The sequence below is a fragment of the Parus major genome, chromosome 2 (assembly GCF_001522545.3).
Source record: "Parus major isolate Abel chromosome 2, Parus_major1.1, whole genome shotgun sequence".
NCBI lineage: Eukaryota > Metazoa > Chordata > Aves > Passeriformes > Paridae > Parus > Parus major.
The window spans coordinates 121,232,457-121,250,888 of NC_031769.1; the positions used below are offsets into that span (position 1 = coordinate 121,232,457).

General features: G+C 37.0%; 1 long non-coding RNA gene across 1 annotated transcript; it reads right to left on the reverse strand.

The window, feature by feature from the left end:
- Window positions 1–618: 618 nt before the first annotated feature.
- Window positions 619–7,031, reverse strand: LOC107200535. The gene is made up of 4 exons (XR_004496143.1): window positions 6,520–7,031; window positions 6,294–6,415; window positions 4,642–4,759; window positions 619–1,708 (listed from the first exon to the last, which is right to left on the reverse strand). It is a non-coding gene; the product is annotated as an uncharacterized LOC107200535 (long non-coding RNA).
- Window positions 7,032–18,432: the final 11,401 nt, after the last annotated feature.

The window sequence follows — 18,432 nt, forward strand, 5'->3', positions numbered from 1 at the left end:
CCCTGTGATACACAGATACACATATTCCTCATGTTGGTCTGGTTTGTCTGATAGGAAGGGTTGATGTTTTGCACCTCACTAAACTTCAGGCACAGGAAGTGAAGAAAAGATTGCCTGTATGAAACTCATGACTCCCTGTAACCATTGTTCCCATGGAAATGAGGGGTAAAAAATAGATTAGCTGGGATTTGTGGACTGGGAATCCCTAGTCTGGAATTCATAGACAATTATTACCAGAGAGGTTTGCTTTCTGCATTACTCAGACCATAAAACTTCTTTGAGTCTTTCATATAATGCAGAAAATAAATGCTTGCCTATAGCCAAAGTGAACTGAGCTCAGAAACGTGCATTCCTTTCTGCCATTGCACAGTCTGCATCACTTACTGCCCCAGGTCTCTTACAGGCCATTCATGGTGGAGTAATTTGATTCTGGTCTGTCACACAAGGTTGAGCAGCAACCTGAATATACAAATACTTGCAGCATTTATTATTGATAAGACTTAGAAAAGCATTAGAAAATGTGTTACTTAATGTATTTTTACTTAATATATTTATTGTAGGCAGCTTCAGATGGACGATGACTTCAGATACATGAAGGATTGCACAGCACTCAGCAAATCAACAAAAATTTTTCTTTTTACTTTTATGTGTGCATGAAAGTCATGATGAGTCAGCTGAAACATAAACCATTGACACAGCAGTGCTTCAACACAGTTTGTCTGTCATCAAGAAGGTGTAATTGCTGGAGGCATCAAAAGAATTGAAAATAGTTCCTCTATGCAATCTGGGCAGCTTAGGTGTATTTGAAAAACACAACCCAAAACAACTTCACACTAAGAAATGACACTTTTATGACACAACTTTTTTCATGCTAGGTATAAACCCCACAGGATACTTTGTTATACAGCACTCCCTCTCCTACCCTTTCCAAACTGTTGAGATTTATGTAGAAACCCTACTGGCTCTGAACAGCATCAAAAGGTAGGCCTACTAACAAAATCAATTAAAGAAAATTCGGACCCAAATAATATTCACCAGATAACCACTGTTTTCTTAATTGTCACAACATAGGTGCCATAGCTATTATGACAATTAAAAAATATTAATTTGGCATCACAGATTGAGTAATGAATCATAGTAAATGGACCAAAATCTTACTGAAGTAAATAAACTTTAGAAGCCTTGCAGTAATTAATAATGTAGCACAAAGCACCTAGCAGTTGAGTTAAGGTGATCCAATGCTTTGGGTGTGATGGCACAGCAGGATAGCTTCTGCAGACTTCACACTTTGGAGGAAAGGGCTTGCTGCATACCATTCTGGGCAATAAAACAGCCACTGATTTTTAGTAGTTAACATTAAAACCAGGTAGGAAGAGACATCTGCTAAACCAGACAGAGCATTAGCATACAAACTTTGCTTTTGGAAGCCCAGCTAACACCATGTTTTGGACTGCTTTAGACACCTTAAAATCACAAAGCAGCACAGTGTGACTGATGATACCTGTCAGTGTGGTATCTTCCAAGCAGCAGCAATATCCCTGATACAGATTTCCCAGTTAGGGAAGAACTGCTGAGTACTCTGGGAACAGGGTGGAGGATGAAGCAGTCCAGGCTATCAGAGCAAGGAAAGATGAAGCACAGCTGGTGACTTTCTGGGCAGAAACTCTACACCATGCCGCATCTGTGCCAGATGTGTTATGCCACAGTTCTCAGTGAGAAAAAAAAAAAAAAAAAGAAAACAAACAAAAAACAACAACAAAATCAATCAGTCAAACACAACCAAAAGCCCAATAACACCAAAACCAATAGCTGAAGGCCAGATTCTCCAGAGAAGTTACAACCTTTTTAGCCTTTTCAAGCCTTCTGTAAGATGTTTTAGCTGCAAGCTCAGACATTATGTGTTTTTCCTGGAATGGCTCCCGTTTCACTTATCATTTTTAATGTTATTGTCCCAGTTACTAAGTAACATAAAGTTGCCATACACATCCTCCCCTTTAAATGCTATTCCTGTGTTATACTTGATACTTTAAATCACCCAGTCAATTCATTTGTGTACATAGAAGGATCAGAGAAACAACAGGTTTTATTGACTGAAATATTGAAGTGCTTTAACTTCAACAAGCTGTAGCTTCATTCAATGTAGAGTGTTTATTTGTAAGTCAGTGTTCCAGTCTTCTATGCTAAATAAGAAGATTACTAGAATAAAAAGGGTATATTTTTGAGATATTAAATGTATTATGAACTAACTCAGTTCTACACAAAATGAGAACTTTTCAGAAGTGATGTGGCCACATCCAACCCCAGCTGACAGAAGGATAAGTAGCTTATTTACATTTAAAGCAGTGAAACATTTTGTCCCTTGATTGAGAATTATAGACTCCCACATTTTTAATGCCTATTTTAGGCTTGCATAGCTCAGCTTTGAGTCACTGGTCAGCTCATTATGATTATGCATTCACTGTTGGAAGTGCTATCTGTTTTCTCTGCTCTCCACAAGTACTCCCACGAGGCAAAATTAAATTCCCACGGAGGTATCTTTGGAGGCATTTGTAAACTTGGAGTAACTCCTGCATACTTGTCTTTTTATCTCTCTTTTCAAGTGACAGAGAAGTAGCAATGGGAATATCTAATATGCCAAGATGTGCACTGTCAGATTCTTACAACACCACGGCCCTTTCGTCATCCTGTCTTTGTTAGGCCAGGGTAATTAGTTCTTCTCATGGCTGGTAATTAAAGCCAGATCTCATGGACCTAAACACTTAGGGAAAGAAGATTAATGATAGGGCCTCTGATTTTGGGCCTCACAAAGGTGAGTAAATTGTAACAAGTAGGAAGAATGTGGAGGAAAGAAGTTGTTCCATGCACTAATTGGAGAAAATGGCAAACACACGACTTCTGGGAAAAGCATAATGGCATTGTCTTCTCCATTTTGTAAGAAATTTCCTTGCAGTACATTTCCCATTCCTACAACTCAAGTGAAGCAGGAAGAATAGAAATAATTTTCTTCCCACTAAGAAATGCAGATAGAAGAGTGTGCAGGCAGCAGCCGCCCAGTATGACTGAGTGGCTCAGCCTTGACTTATGACTGTGAGTGAGCCTGCATCCCAGATACAGTCAGGGCACTCACCAATGTATTCTTTGTATCCTATTGTTTTATTTTAGAATCTCAAAGAGAGATTAGGAAATCTGTCTTCCAAGATGCTAACTGATGTAGAGTTTTGTGGGGTATTTGTTTTGTTTTGTTTTGAGTTTTTGTGTGTTGTGTGTGTGTGTTGGGGTTTGGGTTTTTTTGGTGGTTTTTGTTGTTGTTGTTTTTAGTGGTTTTTAGGGGTTTTTTTTGTTTGTTTGTTTTTTAGTAACTACATAGGGTTTACTAAAAAAAAATAATTAAAAGTATTAGCTTTTGAGATTTCATTCCCCCATCCCCAATAACCCAGTGATGAACTTGAAAAGTTTTGAAGCAAACTATTTGAGACAAAATGTAAAAAGTCTGATTTAGTTCTTCAAGTATACATCTGTATCAGCATTCCTTGAATCATAGAATGGTGTAGGTTGGAAGGGACCTTATAGATTATTTAGTTCCAACTCCCCTGAGGAGGGCATGGACAAATTAAAACTCTTAAATTCAGTGGAATTTATGTACATCCCATGTCCAAGAACAGGTCATAAGTGCTTGATTGCAAGATCAGCTGTTGCTGTTATTAAAGTTTTGTAGTACTAGAACACTAAAGGGACCCTTATCTAATTAGGATCCCATTCAACTATGGAATAAAAATAAATCTGTTGTGTAAGGAAGAGTTCACTTTAATATGGGGAGACAGGTGAAGTGCATTTTGGAGGAAGGAAGCAAAAGACAGAGAAAGAAGAAATACAGGGGAAAGAACAAACTCTTTTCAAGTGAAATGACTTTAGGAATATGTGATGTATTGGACAGTTCTGCACCTTCATTTGGATCCCAGTTGTAAATAGGCTTGAAACTAAGCTAAAAAAGAAAAATCAGTGAGTGGCTCACAATAAACAGAGGAAGAAATCAAGGCACACAAGTCCATGTGCCTGCTTTTGTTGGGCCTAACTCACAGTCTTTGAGGAAAAACACAGCTTGAGATTTAACTCCCATTTAAACGATTAAAGTAAGCATCTTAGGGACAGTTTCATTTACTTCTGTTCCAGACCATACCTATTCTATGTGAACCACCCCTAGCACTATTCTACAATGACAAAGCTAAATTTAAAATAATAAGGAAGTTGTCCCAGGAGGTTCTCTAGTTTTCCCATCTCCACAAACATAAATTAACAGGAAAATTACAGAACTGGATCCCTACCACAGGAATCTGTTTCCTTGCTTCTTCTCTCTAACATGAGTCAGTTTTGTACATGAATTTTTACCAGGTGTGGAAATGTATGTTAGCACTGAGATTCTGTAAAACTTATAATTCAATGGAGCTTTACGTGTCTGGACTCCAAATATTTAACTTAGGTTTATTGGCTCACTGCTTTTTAAGGAACCTTATGTGGATTAAAATCTGCCTAGTAGGCCATGTATGTTAAGTTTCCAGCAATAATTTTCCCCCTAGTTTCTCACTTTTTTTACTGAGAATAACAGAAAGACCAAAGTAAAACAGTAAACCAGGAAGAGCTTACCTTTTTCAAATCTCACCAGCAGTTTATAACAGTGTCTGTGCTTCATCTTGTTATTTATTTGAGTCACTTTTTTCAGAGTCAGCTCCAAGTTTTAGGCAATAACTTGCATGACTCAGACCTTGGAATGACAGTAAAAAAAAGGTCATTCACTAAGAACATCTACACAAATTTTCATGTGTGTGCATATGCATATGTATCAGCTAAGGGGTAAAAAATACTCTTCAGATGTTCTGCTGCACAAAAAAAAGGCCTTTTGTAGGCTCTCAAAAATGTAGGGGATAGCAGAATGGGAAACTGGTGTATTTATGGTATATTTAAAACAACTAACATGCAATTCAAACCTTGGCTGAAGTCAGAGTGGGCTTTGGATGCCAAGACCTGAAAAGCAGATCCCTATAAAGTGTGAAAAAGATTATTGAAAACCGATCCAAGTGTTTAAAGGATTAGCAAAGTAAAGGCAGGCTTGGATTTTCTCTGACCTGACAGTACTGGCTTTTGAGCCAGCTTCCAAGAGTTTTCAGTATTTTTCATTGTTGTAATGGCTTGTGCAGTTTCCAGGAGGTCATGATTAGTGACAGAGGCTGGATTAACTGAGAAATTTACAAAGTTCAGAATTAAAACTCATGGGTTGATAAGGGTCTAATTAGGATTTTAGAGGCTGTGGAACCATAAAAGTTACAGTCTCTCTAGGGAATGGAAGAGTGACTGAATGTTTTCTGAAGGAACTTGTCATATACTTCTGGGACAGGAAGAGCCATCAGAACAGAACTAATGCTTAAGAAACAGCGTGGGAAAAGTTCAAAGGCTCATTTGGACCTATGCATCTCATGAAAAATAATTGAGACCGTAAAAATGAATGTAACAACTAGGAATAAAAATAACCAAAGTAAAAATTTTCAGTGGCAGAGGGTTGAGACAAGAATGAATTATTTTTGTAGTGTGGGCTTGAGAGTATGTGATTGTTCATATGCAAATAAATACCTGCCATAAATATACTATCCATCCTAATTAAATTAAAAGGTAGGTAAATATTTGCTTAAAACTATTTTGGTACAAGAATTGTATTTATGATAATGTCCAGATTTATGTCTCCAGAAATTTTATTTATAAATTTTTCTCCTGATATATGTTAAGAATCAGTTAAAATTCAGAGCATTTTTATTCCTGTTGTTTCAGGCTTTTGCAGATTGCAGTCGCAGAAAGAAAAAAGAATGTGTGATCTGTAGTGATGATGGGAAAACAAATGTTAATATTCAGTCCTGGCTAGTCTGGCCATGAAGGATGCAGAAATGGACATTTTTCTAGAGGGTGCAATTCAGATTGTTTTACAGAAGCAAGAGAAAGCTTAGAGAAAAAAAAGGAGAAGGAAGAAATGGTTATAAGAACCAAAATCTTCCAAGCCTTTTTTCAGTTCTGATGCAGATCATGAATACATTTGCCTGACTAAAGACTAAGTTTAAAAGTAATGTGCTAGCATTTAGCTCTGAACTTTTTGCAAGACCGTCACTGGGAGTGTTGTACAAGATAGGACTTACATTCTTCAAGTTAAATAAACATAATGAACAGATACAAGTTATATCCTGGAACTCTATGCTTTCTTCATATTTTTTAAATGTTAGGAGGATAAATTGGAATTGGGAACTTTTAATCACCTTTGTTGTAAGCCAGTCTCTTCAAGGGGCTTCCGGAGCAAAGCAAGCCACAGCCTGATTGATCATTTTTAAAGGGATTCCATTGGCCACACATGTACTCAAAGCCGAGTCTTTTATATTTTCTGTGACAAAAGTAATCCTGGTTAGGTTCACAAGGTGAATATAGAAAAAAACCCCAAGAGAATGAGAACCAGAAGAAACTTGTATTTCTCATTTTCAGGCTTACCATACACAGTGTTTCCCACCTTCAGTCATATGGGAATTCCTCTCCCACAAAAATAACTGAGTAACCAAACCTTTTTGCTCTTCTTTTCTCAGGGGACATGAAACAACTAGAAGCAGTCAGAAATGCTGGATAGTCCTAAATAAGAAAACTGTGGAAAAAAAAAACAACTCTAAAAACTTTATACAAACCTTGCATCATCTTCATGTAAAAACTGACTTTATTGTTTACTGCTGCGCTCTGTTTTAAAAACAGCAGTAATAAGAAGGAAGAAATTTACAGTCATTTAAACACCACGGACAGGCTTTGCTAAGCTGCAGTGCTTTGGCTACTGATAAAACAAATTAGCATCAGAGTAAGAATAGGACAAGATAGTGCTATGACAGAAATAATATAAGGAATACTAAGAACCCAGGTGTACATAATTAAGATTGTAATTCAAGCAAAGGGTTCTGGTGACATCATTTATCAATGTCACTGCGAACTCTCAATGGAATTACAGCTTTGTATGTAGAATTCAGATATACGCGATTTGTTAGAACACATGAGGAATGTTTCTATTAAAAGTAGACAGACAATATGTTAACCTCAACTAGTGCTGGTGACAGGATGAGATACAACAAGAAGAGCTTTATTCCCTATTCCATAGCAAAAGAAGGATGAAATAGTCAAAGTATTTATAAGATGTTTAGAAATGAAATGAATTTAAAATACTGACTAAGGACTTCTTCACCCCAAAAAGAAGCAGAAAAAGTTTTAGTTCTAATGTAATTCAACGTGTCAATAAAAAACAGATTTTTACTGCAAAAATAAGCAAAGGAACAGCCAAAACTACTGATTTGTCCATCTCACTGTGCAGCACAAAGTCACATTAAAATAAGTTAAAAAAAAATTTCCATTAAAGGGATCATATAAAATATTTACAATTAAACATACAGTAAGACTAGTAGTAAATTATTATTTGCAAATTAACTCATTTTTAGGAGGAAAAAGAGTGAACATTGGTGCTTGTAAATACATGTGCTGAAAGGAGATTATAATCTTTACTCTTTCTGAATGTCTGATTCTGGTTTTATTCTTATAATCAGAATACTTTTATGAACATAATTATGAAACAGACAGTCCTCAGTCCATGAAAATTTTAAAGGCTTTAACTGAACTTAAATGCTAATTAATGTAAAATCATTTTCTTAAATAATGCTTCTAAATATAATTTCAGTGCAAAACTACTTTTTAGTCAGTTACATTGTGGATTTTTCAGCCTCACCCAGATGCCCACAGACCTTGCACAATAAAAGTGAACAGCATCTCCTTGGGAAAACATCACTCAGGAACACAGTGATGCATCCCAGAAATACAGTGCAGAATGGTGTGAGGCATGATGGTCTGAGGCTTGATTACTAAATGATTAGAGAGAAAGATCCTAATCAATGCAGTGCAGAAAAGGCTTCCTTTGACTTGGTAAACTTAATGCTAAATCTCACCTGCATGAAGTGCCTACAGCTACAGCTATAAAAATTCATTATATTAGTCAAGGCACTATGGGTTTTTCAGTTTTGGTAACTTTCTGAAGTAATCTAATTGAACCCTATATATTGCATTGCATTTTAAGTGTTCAAGCAAAACTTGTGATGCTCTTGAATACAATCTGAAATGTGTTTCTTGATTCTATATGGTCACTGATAATATCATCAATTTTTCAAGCTTGTCATTTGTACACTGCAATACTATCTCAAAAGATAATATATTCTCTGAAACTTTCAGGAAGTGCTGACTGACGTAATACAGTCATGGGGTATTTAATTCTCATTAGAGAGTTGTGGGGGTTTTAGTTTTCTGTTGCTGAAGTGCATAACTTTTATGAAAATTTAAATGCACAACAGCTTGGGAACTTGTAGAGTAGCAACACTTCTAGTCCAAGTTCACAAGTCTCAAAGTCTAGCTTTGTATATTATGCTTGAAGAGAATAGCTTGAACAGGAACAGTTTTGACCTTGAGTAACTTAATTTGGAAAGGAAATTTGGCCAAACTAGCTCAATGCGGGAGTTCTCATCAAGGATTAATGCAGGGGATCAATATGAACTTTTTATAGAAGACTATTTTTGAAAGAGGACAACAAAAGGTTAGAGTACTTTAAAACTCGAAAAAGCAAATTAGTATGACTTAAAGTGGGCAGTGTAGGAATGAGAATGGAAAAAAAGCAGGGATCTTGATTTTATGCCAACATTTAGTAATACCATACAACTAAAATACAGAGAAAACTGACTTTAAAATTATATTTTTGTATTTTTTGCAACCATAGCTGAGTTTATAAACATTTGGCTACTCTGTCCCCTCGCCTCTTCATGGTGGTGCTGAATGACAAACACTTGTGATTGCAAGTGATTGATGTTACTGTCACAATTTTTCTATTTTCTACAAGGTCAAAATTGCATATAAACATATGTCTTTATTTGAAAATGTAAAGACTTAATTACCTCCTAAACAAAAGAGTTATGGAAAACACATAAACATAGTTCTTCCTTAAGTTCCTGTATGCACAAATCCCACTCCTGAAGTGTAAGAGCTCTGGTAATGGGGAACCAGGCCCCTTAATAGCCCTGTCAGTGGCAACAGATATTTATGCATGACCTTATGTTACCTTACCTAAGGAGCTAAAGAACAGATTGATCCACCTCCCCATCTCTGTCTCCTTTCCCCTTGCCTCTCCCTTAACTACAAATCAAACTCTAATATGGCTTCTTAGCCCAGCTCACATCTGACATTTTTCTCCACTGCCATGTGGCAGACTCACAAGAGCTGAGTACCTACCCATGTGCCATTGCTCTTCAGCAAGCTCCATGAGCACTGGGGGTGTTTAGGAAGTCCAGAAGGCATGTCCAGCTACCTGCAGCTGTTCTAGCACACCCATCTGTGACAGATTCCAGAGCATTTTAATCCATTTCAGAATACCTTTAAAAGCCTGGTTAACATCTTTGTAGAAGGCACTAAGGGTGTTTTAAGAAAAAGTATTCAAACCATCTGCAAAATTAAAAATTTTCTTGCATGGTTATTTAATTCAGGGTCACAAAATGTTCTGCTTCTGACACTTGCTAAGGCAAGTTTACAAGTGGTCTCCTTTCCTTAGGCCTCTTCAGTCTTGAACTGTGCTCTTTTGAATCAGAGCAAGCTAAGTTCCTGCAAGACAGCAAATGTTTTTGCCAGATAAGCTATTTTATTGGGATCATCCTCTCATCTTCCCCTTACATAGGCTTTTTCCCTGAGGATGAGCCAGTGGCACCAATTCTCTTTATTCAGATTGAGAGGAAAAAAAGGATGTTTATCAGACAGTGTCTCTCACCCCTGAAATCTCAGTTCTTTGTTCTCCTTTTCCTCACTCATTTCTGTCTTTCGTAATCCCTGCCTCCCATTTGGGTTCCTATACGCAAATATTTGGTATTTCTGCTCTTTGGACTCCAGTTCTTGTCTTCCATCTCCTTGAAGTTTACTGTATGTTTGAAGAGAGATGAAGATGCTTCAGGTGATGGAGAAAGATCGTAATCCTTTTTCTCCAAACCTCTCCATTCTGGTTTGGAAGTTAACTGGGGTTTAGTGGCATTTTCAGTAATGGCTGGTTGATATGCTGTTTCCAAACGTGAACTCTGCTTTCAACAGCAGAACAATAAAGATGTAGTACTTAATAATGAAGAACAGCATTTTTTATTTTACAAAACAAGCCTCTCAGCTTCAGTGGTGTTATTCATGAATAACACCTTGTGCATATGCATTATGAGACAGTGCTTAATTGAATGATTGCATAATATGTTGTTCCACAGAATAAAATATGAAATATTCATTAGGCCAGAGAGGGAGTTAGAATGCCTGGTGGTTAAATCACTCACCAGGGAAATCCAGCTCCTACTCCTTCCTTCTAGTGAATATGTAAGTAGTTTATACAAAAAGGCTTTAAAAGCAACTAGGATTGTTTTCCCCAAAATCTGTTATACCCTCATGGCCAGTGTATTATCCCAACAGGCAGAAGTATGCTCTGACTGGGGCATGGGAGGACACAGTTAAACACAGATCACCTACATCCTTTCATGTAGTTAATGGAGTCAGATCTGCCTTAACTGGGCAGCTGGGTTTAATGGAACCAAAAACTTCCTACTGTGTTTATATTTCAGGAAATGATCGTCTTGGTATAGGTGCCTCATTCAGGAAAGGGTTTCCAGATGTGACTCCAGAACAGAAGGAAGAACTTTATGCAGTCTAAATCCACACTCAGTGAAGTCCCTCTGAGGAACATGAGAACATAAGCAGTCTGTGCATATCCTTAGCTGGAAGTGAAGGGTTCTCCACTCACTTTTAGCTGCTTTGAGTCAACTGCTAAGAACCCAGCTCACTTCATGCCTTGAACTGGGAAAAGGGATGGTGGTAGGATACCAAAAATATTGTAATAATCTGTAATTCAACACCTAAATCCCATCGAAGATCTAACCTTTGCTAATCTGTCAGGTGGAAAAACTTTAAGGAGACATATTTAGGTAAAGTAATACCTATGTAATGCTCTCAAAAATTCAATAGATCTCGTAATCATCATGCCTGTTGGAATTTTAAGAAAGCTTATTGAAGTGATAGGGGAAAAGAAGTATGAAATGGATAGTATTAGGAGGAAAATAATGCTTCTTAAAAATTAATTAAAAAATATTTACATCTCAGACAACAGACAGCACTGTGAAAAGTTATGTATGTGTTTTATGAGTTACTGGTAAATGGCAATAAAAAAAATGGCTTTTGATTTTGTGTAGAGTATCACAGAGAGGCATTCTCCTGGCATATTTATTTTTGCATTTATTCAGGAAATAAAAGAGAAAGTGAGATTGGGGAAATAGCTCACTCTGGGGAGACAGAATCAGTCAGAATAAATAAATATGCCCAAAACAATAACAGAAGCAAATGTGGCACCAAATATCACTGATAGACAAAGAATGCATTAATTCAGCATTGCAAATTACTTTTGCTTAAGGCAGATGTACTTGGTATACCCTCTTAATTATTGCTCTTCTCATCAGTTTGCAACTCAAAGCACATTCTCTCAGTAGCAATTAGGAAATGATATAATTATATGAAGCTTTAGGAACAAGAGAAAGCTTCTGAATCAACATGATAGATAATTTTTTTTAAAAGTTTGCATTGTAACAGATGCCTTGTGTACTGTCCATCTGGAGAACCCATTCCACATCTTTGGAGGCTCAGGAAGCAATCTGCATCAACAGAAACTTGATTTTTATACCATCTTTTCAATCCACCTTCTCGTTGAGTGCTCAGCCTCTTCCCAGGCATGGAGAAGACACAAGTAGGTGTGTGGTGAATTAAAGGGTTCAGCTTCTTGGTTCCTGTTCATCCACAGAGTGGTTTCCCTCAAGTACATTCTGCTTATGTATACACATATGCATCTATAGCTCTGGAGAAGATCTCTCTCAGTACCTGAGTGGTCCTAGAAGAAGCAGCTGCTGTACAAAGGCAAGGAGCAGAAACACCTGTGTGTTTGTCTGCTTTTGTGTTTCCAAAGGATTAGAAATCTATTAACATCTGTCATATTAGCAGGACAAAGTCTGAGAGCCTATATGCTCTCTCATATCATCATCATCTCATATCATCACCCAGGGGCCAGGAGTCTAAATCACTCTTTTCATTCTTCACTCACCTTCATGCTCTGATGAGCTATAACATTATTAAGAATATTTCTAAATCCACCTTTTACTAAAAAGTGCAGGTTGTTTCAGCAGATCAACCTGAAAGATATGCAGGTTCATAGAAACACACTAATGTGAATATTGATCAATATATGTGGACTGGCTAAAGTTCAAGGTTTTATGAAAGTCACCATAGTGAACTTCTCTTCAGTGTAAGAGCTCACAAGAATAAAAAAATCTGCTGCCTTTATATTCTTTTCGCCAATGAGTTTAGGATACTGCCCATGAGTGAAAAATAGTGAATTGCCTTCTCTATTCAGTGGTACAATTAGTTAATTCAGCTGGAGACTAGCATAAATACTCACTAAAGCTGTTAGTACTGTTAAAATCATCAAGATGACTGTGGTATTAAAAAAAAATTAACTACAGATATGGTACCCTTAATATTTTGGGTAGTCACTTTGAAATTGATACTTCCCCATCTGCTGTGAGTTATGTAGTGACCAGATCAATTTTCTTCTTAAAGACAAAACAAGAAATAGGGTACTTAGTTTTCAGAGGTACTGATTTTTTTTTTCAACTTTAAATGGAAGAGTAGATCTACAGTCAGTCATAAGAGCCATTTAAAGCAGGTTTATATTTTGTGGGGCAAGTAAATTTTCCCAATTGTGGCAGTAATTTTATTTTTAGAAATAGTAAAAAAGGAGATAAATATTTCGCAAATCAATCAAAGAGGGAAAGAGCTAAAGATTGAGAGATTTTCCAGCAAGGAACCTATTTATTATTTTATTTACATTTGGCCTCTGGAATCTTGATTTTTGGTAGAAATTTTGCCAGAACACAGAAAATCTTGACATGCGTAAGTATGAGTGACTTTATTCACCTGTCCTAAGTGGACATCTGTCCTAAAATATTACAAATTTCCATGTTTCATCTTTTTCCTTTGGAACACAAGGCAAGCTGTCACTGTTTACTTTCACATTGGTATTGATCATCATTATTTTAGGAGTATATCAGCCTAAGAGAAACTTTTAATGCATTTAAGTAGGTCTAAGTTTGGGATAGTTGCAAAGTTTCTCAAGAACTGGCCAGACAGAATTCAAGTAGAGCTTTGGCTTAGGTATCTACAAATCAGACATATGAAAAATGAAGAAAAGCTGCATTTGCAGCTTGCAATTCTTTTGTTACTGAGAATATTGCTTTAAAAAGATTTAAATATTGTATTATAGTAATGTAAGAGTTTCTCAAACTATTCACGTGTGACAAGGATGCCATGCTACTGTTGCTTTCCATGGAAGGCAGTTAATTCATAAAGAATGTTTTATTTCATGTCAATGTCAAAGAGCAGGTATTCCAGCCATTATCATTACAAACTGGGTTCCCACCCTTTCCAAATGGATATTATAGTAATCTGAAGCCAACATGTCAGTTGTAACCCAGAAGACTGTGGCTGGAACTGATAATGCCTGTGAGACAACAGGAATATGGAGGGGACAGTTCCAGTAATATCCATGTTCAGCCTATCTTCCAGAATGGTATGTCAGACTATATTGTCTGGCTAATAATGTGGGTTTGGCTTATATCAGAAATCCATTTTTTTCTGGAAGTTCATCTGTTCCCTTTCAGGTAGGCGTCAGCCCAAATGAAGAGCATAGCAGGGAGTCAGAAGGTAGCTCTGATTCATTCAGGATGAGGGAGTGGCCATATGAATGGATGAAGATAAATCATGATAAAACATGGAGGGGAAAATAATGGCAGAATTGAGATTAGGACAGGAGGTCATAAGTACAGCCAGATCATGTTGAAGCAAAATGACTGTGATTTCAGGACAGCACACCAGAAAGTTTAGGCAATCACAGGAGGAATTTGGCTGATTTATAAATTAACTGAAAAGAAAAATCAGGTAACCATACATTTGAAGTGTGCTTTCAATAGACTTCTATGTTCTATTCAGATTTCTGACTTGAGAAGGAATATAATGCTGGCTGCTCCCATGGAAGCAATTATTGATAATGTGGGTATTTGGCTGGAGTAGGAAAGTTGTTGCCTCACTGCAGGAACTTTCCAGTGAAGGCATTATTAACTAAGGATTCCAGTTCATGATAAACTGTAAACAGAAATGAGAAGGGAACAGAAGACTGCAAAGGAAGTAGGGGCTACATTTGAGTAAAGATACAACCTCCTTTTTCATTTTTCAGCCCTCTTCAGGGGAAGGGGGCCCATGGATCTCAGGAGTGATGCTAAGGCCATGTTAGCAGGGTGGAGGGCTGATGGCAGCTTGCCACCACGTGGTGTGGATTACAAAGGAAGTATGACCTGCACTGGACGAGTCATTGCCAGATGGTTCCCAGATGTGTTATTTATGAAGTCACGGCCTACTTAAACCACATTCCTGGTGTCTTGTCTTCTTTTCCTGCAATGTCCAAGACATTAATGAAGGAATGTATGAGAACCAAATAGCAGACCAGTTGTCAAAAACCAAATGGCAACAGAAATCCTTTCCTGTCTCTGGATATATGTAAATACATATTAGATTAACAAAACCAGCTTTAAACAGCTGATCCCTGAAGAGTCGTAGAACTGGCAGTAGTGCATTTTAAGGACAGTACTTATCTTGGCCTCATCATTCCCTCGTGAATCTCTACCATAAAACTTACCACATCATCCTTGATGATTCTGTCCTTATAACTTCTTCCTTCCAAAGAGCCCTCTCTCCCCTAGCTTCCTTAGTGCAGATAAAAAAATCTTATATATAAAATCTAGGTCATTCTTTAAAATATCAAGTAAATCTGGATGAATGCTGTAGGATTTCAGATGACCTGACAATGTCAAATATAGTTTGTGGGTTGATTGGTTGGTTGGTTTGTTTGCTTAGATTAGTCAGGTCTGGCAACATGCTGATGTGACTGACTGATCATGCAAGTTTCTTACCAGAAGGTAATTTATTCAGTTTGTGTAATGCATCTGAGGCAATGCAGTAACAGTGCATTAGAGCAGAATTTTCTATTGCTTTTGTTGGTGTGGGTTTTTTTGTCTTTTGTTAGAAATGAATGGAATATGATTTGGGTTTGGTGTTTTTTTTCCCAGTTGCTATAGTTATGAGAAACAATTCCTGAATCATTGCTAAGAAGGTAGAAAAGAACACTGCAAACAAGCTACCGCTTTGTAACATCCTAGAGACAGAACTGTAGCAATATGACTTGACATACAGAATAACATCAGTTGGCACAAGTTTTATTGATTACTACCTATCATGTGATGGGCCCTCAGGTTTTAATAAATAAGCTAGAATTCTGCTGGTACAAGAAGTAACAGAACTATGTTTAAAACAATTCAGAAATATTTATTTTGAATACAGAAAGCTCATGACAGATTATTTTGCATACAACATTTTTATGCAAAAATCAGACAGCAACCTGTTTGCTTTCTACTCCAAGAAAGTATGGGATATATATTAACATTGATTTTTCATTACAGTGAGCTGTGTTTCCTTCTCAATTTATTCCCTTGGTGAGCAGCTTTCCTAGGTGGAGGCCAGTGTAAATGAAATCTGAATATGTCCATAATATGAAATAGTGCTGCAAATATATTTAGGGTCAATGGGATTTTTCTATTTATGTAGTATTCTACTTTAATGTAGATACCAAGAAAAATGAAACTCCTGTAATCCATTTCAGACAAATGCAGAACAGCAAAAAAGGATGTGTGCAGCACATTTTGTATAGGTACAAGCACTCAACGATAAAGAGATTTGTTGTCTTCATTACGACAAAACATTTTATATCATTCATCTGACTGTTAGAAGGAGAGAAAAAAATGTAGCTATCATTATAGAAAAACTCTGTAATCTGTTAGTTTCTTGTTAGAAATATTATACTTTGTTAGTAGGATATGAAGTTAATTGTATATGAAGTTAATGCTATATGAAGTAGGGAAGGGAACAGTGGTACAGAGATATCTATGTTTAGGCTGAAGGCATGTGGCATTTTACCCATACATTAGAGGACATAGAGCTCACAGATTAAGAGCTAATAGTTTGACAAAGAAGTGAGGGAGTAACTTATTGAAACAAAATCAAACAAACTACCTGGCTTTTACCATTGTTTAAATACAAGCTTCTTTCACAGATATGTAAGCCAGGTTAAAATCATTTTAGAGCAGTAACAACTGGCAGGAAAGAGCACATCATCTGCATCACAACTCCCACAAGTGGAAGTTAATTGAACAATGCATTAAAATAGTCTAATAATTCCATGTATTTTTAGACATAATTCTTACAAAATCTGCATTTCAAAATAGTGGACCAAATTAGTTTATATCTTCATAATCTTATCTTTCCTGATTCCCAGTTAAAACTTTATTCCAGTACAAATTCATCATTGTTAACTGTACAGTAAGTGCAATAGATTTGATCAGTATGATTAATCCCAATATATTTTTTAAGAAGAGAGTACACAATTATTTCTTTTCCTCCTATTTAATCTATGTTCTTCTAGGACTGGTTCAGAGAGGAAGTGATTTATAACAGCTTCCATTTGAGTTTTGTAAAAAATTTATTAATATGAGGAAGCAAAATTCTAGTCTAAACTTTTTGTTCTTAAGTCCTCAATGCCTGATGATGAAATGTCTCTACTGTTTTCTACACCATATCTAGGGATACCAACAAGGATTGTGCAGTTTGGAGTATTATGTGTGAATACATGTGAGCTGGCAACAGGTAATGAACTAACTGCTAACTCAGTCTTTCCATTACATCTTTCTTTGCCATTGCAGCATGACCTAGATTGAATTTCTTACTCACTTAAGATTTTTCTGTTCCTCCTTACAGAGTCTAAGGTTCATTTTAATTTCTGAATATTCATACCAGCCAACATGCCTGAATTGCTGGGAGCTCAGAACAACAAATCTCCTATTGCTGGTGCCACAAAAGAGCTAGTAAAAGATGGTTAGAAAGAGAGGAAGAGACTGGAAAATGAAAGAAGACAAATCAGAACATTACCATGAAGTGATCTGGATGAAGGGACAAGTTTGCTGAAGAGACAAAAAAGTGAGGAGTGGTTGGTTTGTCAGAGAGTTGTGTGGCCATCCAGAGGGCTGACAGGAATCTCATGAAATTCAAAAAGGGGAAGCAAAAAGTCCAACATTTTTATTCAGCAACAACCCCATGACCTGCTATCTCCTGGGTGGCAGCCACCTTGAAAGCAGCTTTGCAGAAAAGGACCTCAGATTCCTGTGTGAGCTGTAATATGCCCTGGCAGCAAAGAAGGTTAGTGGCATCTTGGGCTGTGTTGGGAGAAATGTTCTCAGCAGGTCGAGATGTGATTCTCCCCTATTCCTCAGCACTGGCTGAGGTATTCCCTACCTGGAGTATTCTGCCCAGTTTTGGGTTCTCTGGTACAGGTGAGACATGGGCATATGGGTGAGAGTCCAGTAAAAGGCCAGAAAGATGACAAGAGACTGCATCTCTCCTCTGAGGAAAGGCTGAGACTGAGAGCTGTGACTCTTCAGCCTAGCAGAAGTCTCAGGTGGCTTTATGAACATCAGTAAATACCTGAAGGGATGGTACCAAAAGGACAGTCGGGGTCTTTCCAGCTCTGCCCCGTGACAGGACCAGAGGCAAGGGGTACAGCTGGAAATATAGAAAGCTCTGCCTGAATACCAGAAAACACATTTTCTCTGAGAGTGTGACTGAGCAGGGGCACAGGTTGCCCAGTGAGGTTGTAGAGTCTTCCTCCTCCAAGCTTTTCAAAAGGCATCTTGCAAAACTCTTTAGGAAGCCCTGCTTGAACAGGGGGCTTGGACTGGATGACTTGCAGAGGTCCCTTCCATCCTCAGCTACTTGGTTGTTGTGTGACCTTGAGTAAAAGGAATTCACTACAGCAAAAGTGCATTAATTAGACTATAAACAATGTTATTTATGGGATTTATATATTAGTCTTGGTCAAAATTATAAAAATTTGACCATTTTTTTTCATGGTTCATTCAAACTTGTCTCTATAAATAAAAATTTTTACTTCATTTGGCAAACAAATTCCTTCACCATTATGCATTTTATGCAAGTTTTTTTTTCACTCTGTAGGATCCAGAAACATGACCATGAATAACCTAGTATCAACTTCCCACTTGTTTCATTAACATTTGAAACTTCATTTTGTTAAGTTTTCATTAGTATTTTTTGAAACCTAGGAAAAAAAAAATCTAAAATTACAAAATGGCAACATTTACCATGCCAAATGATTTT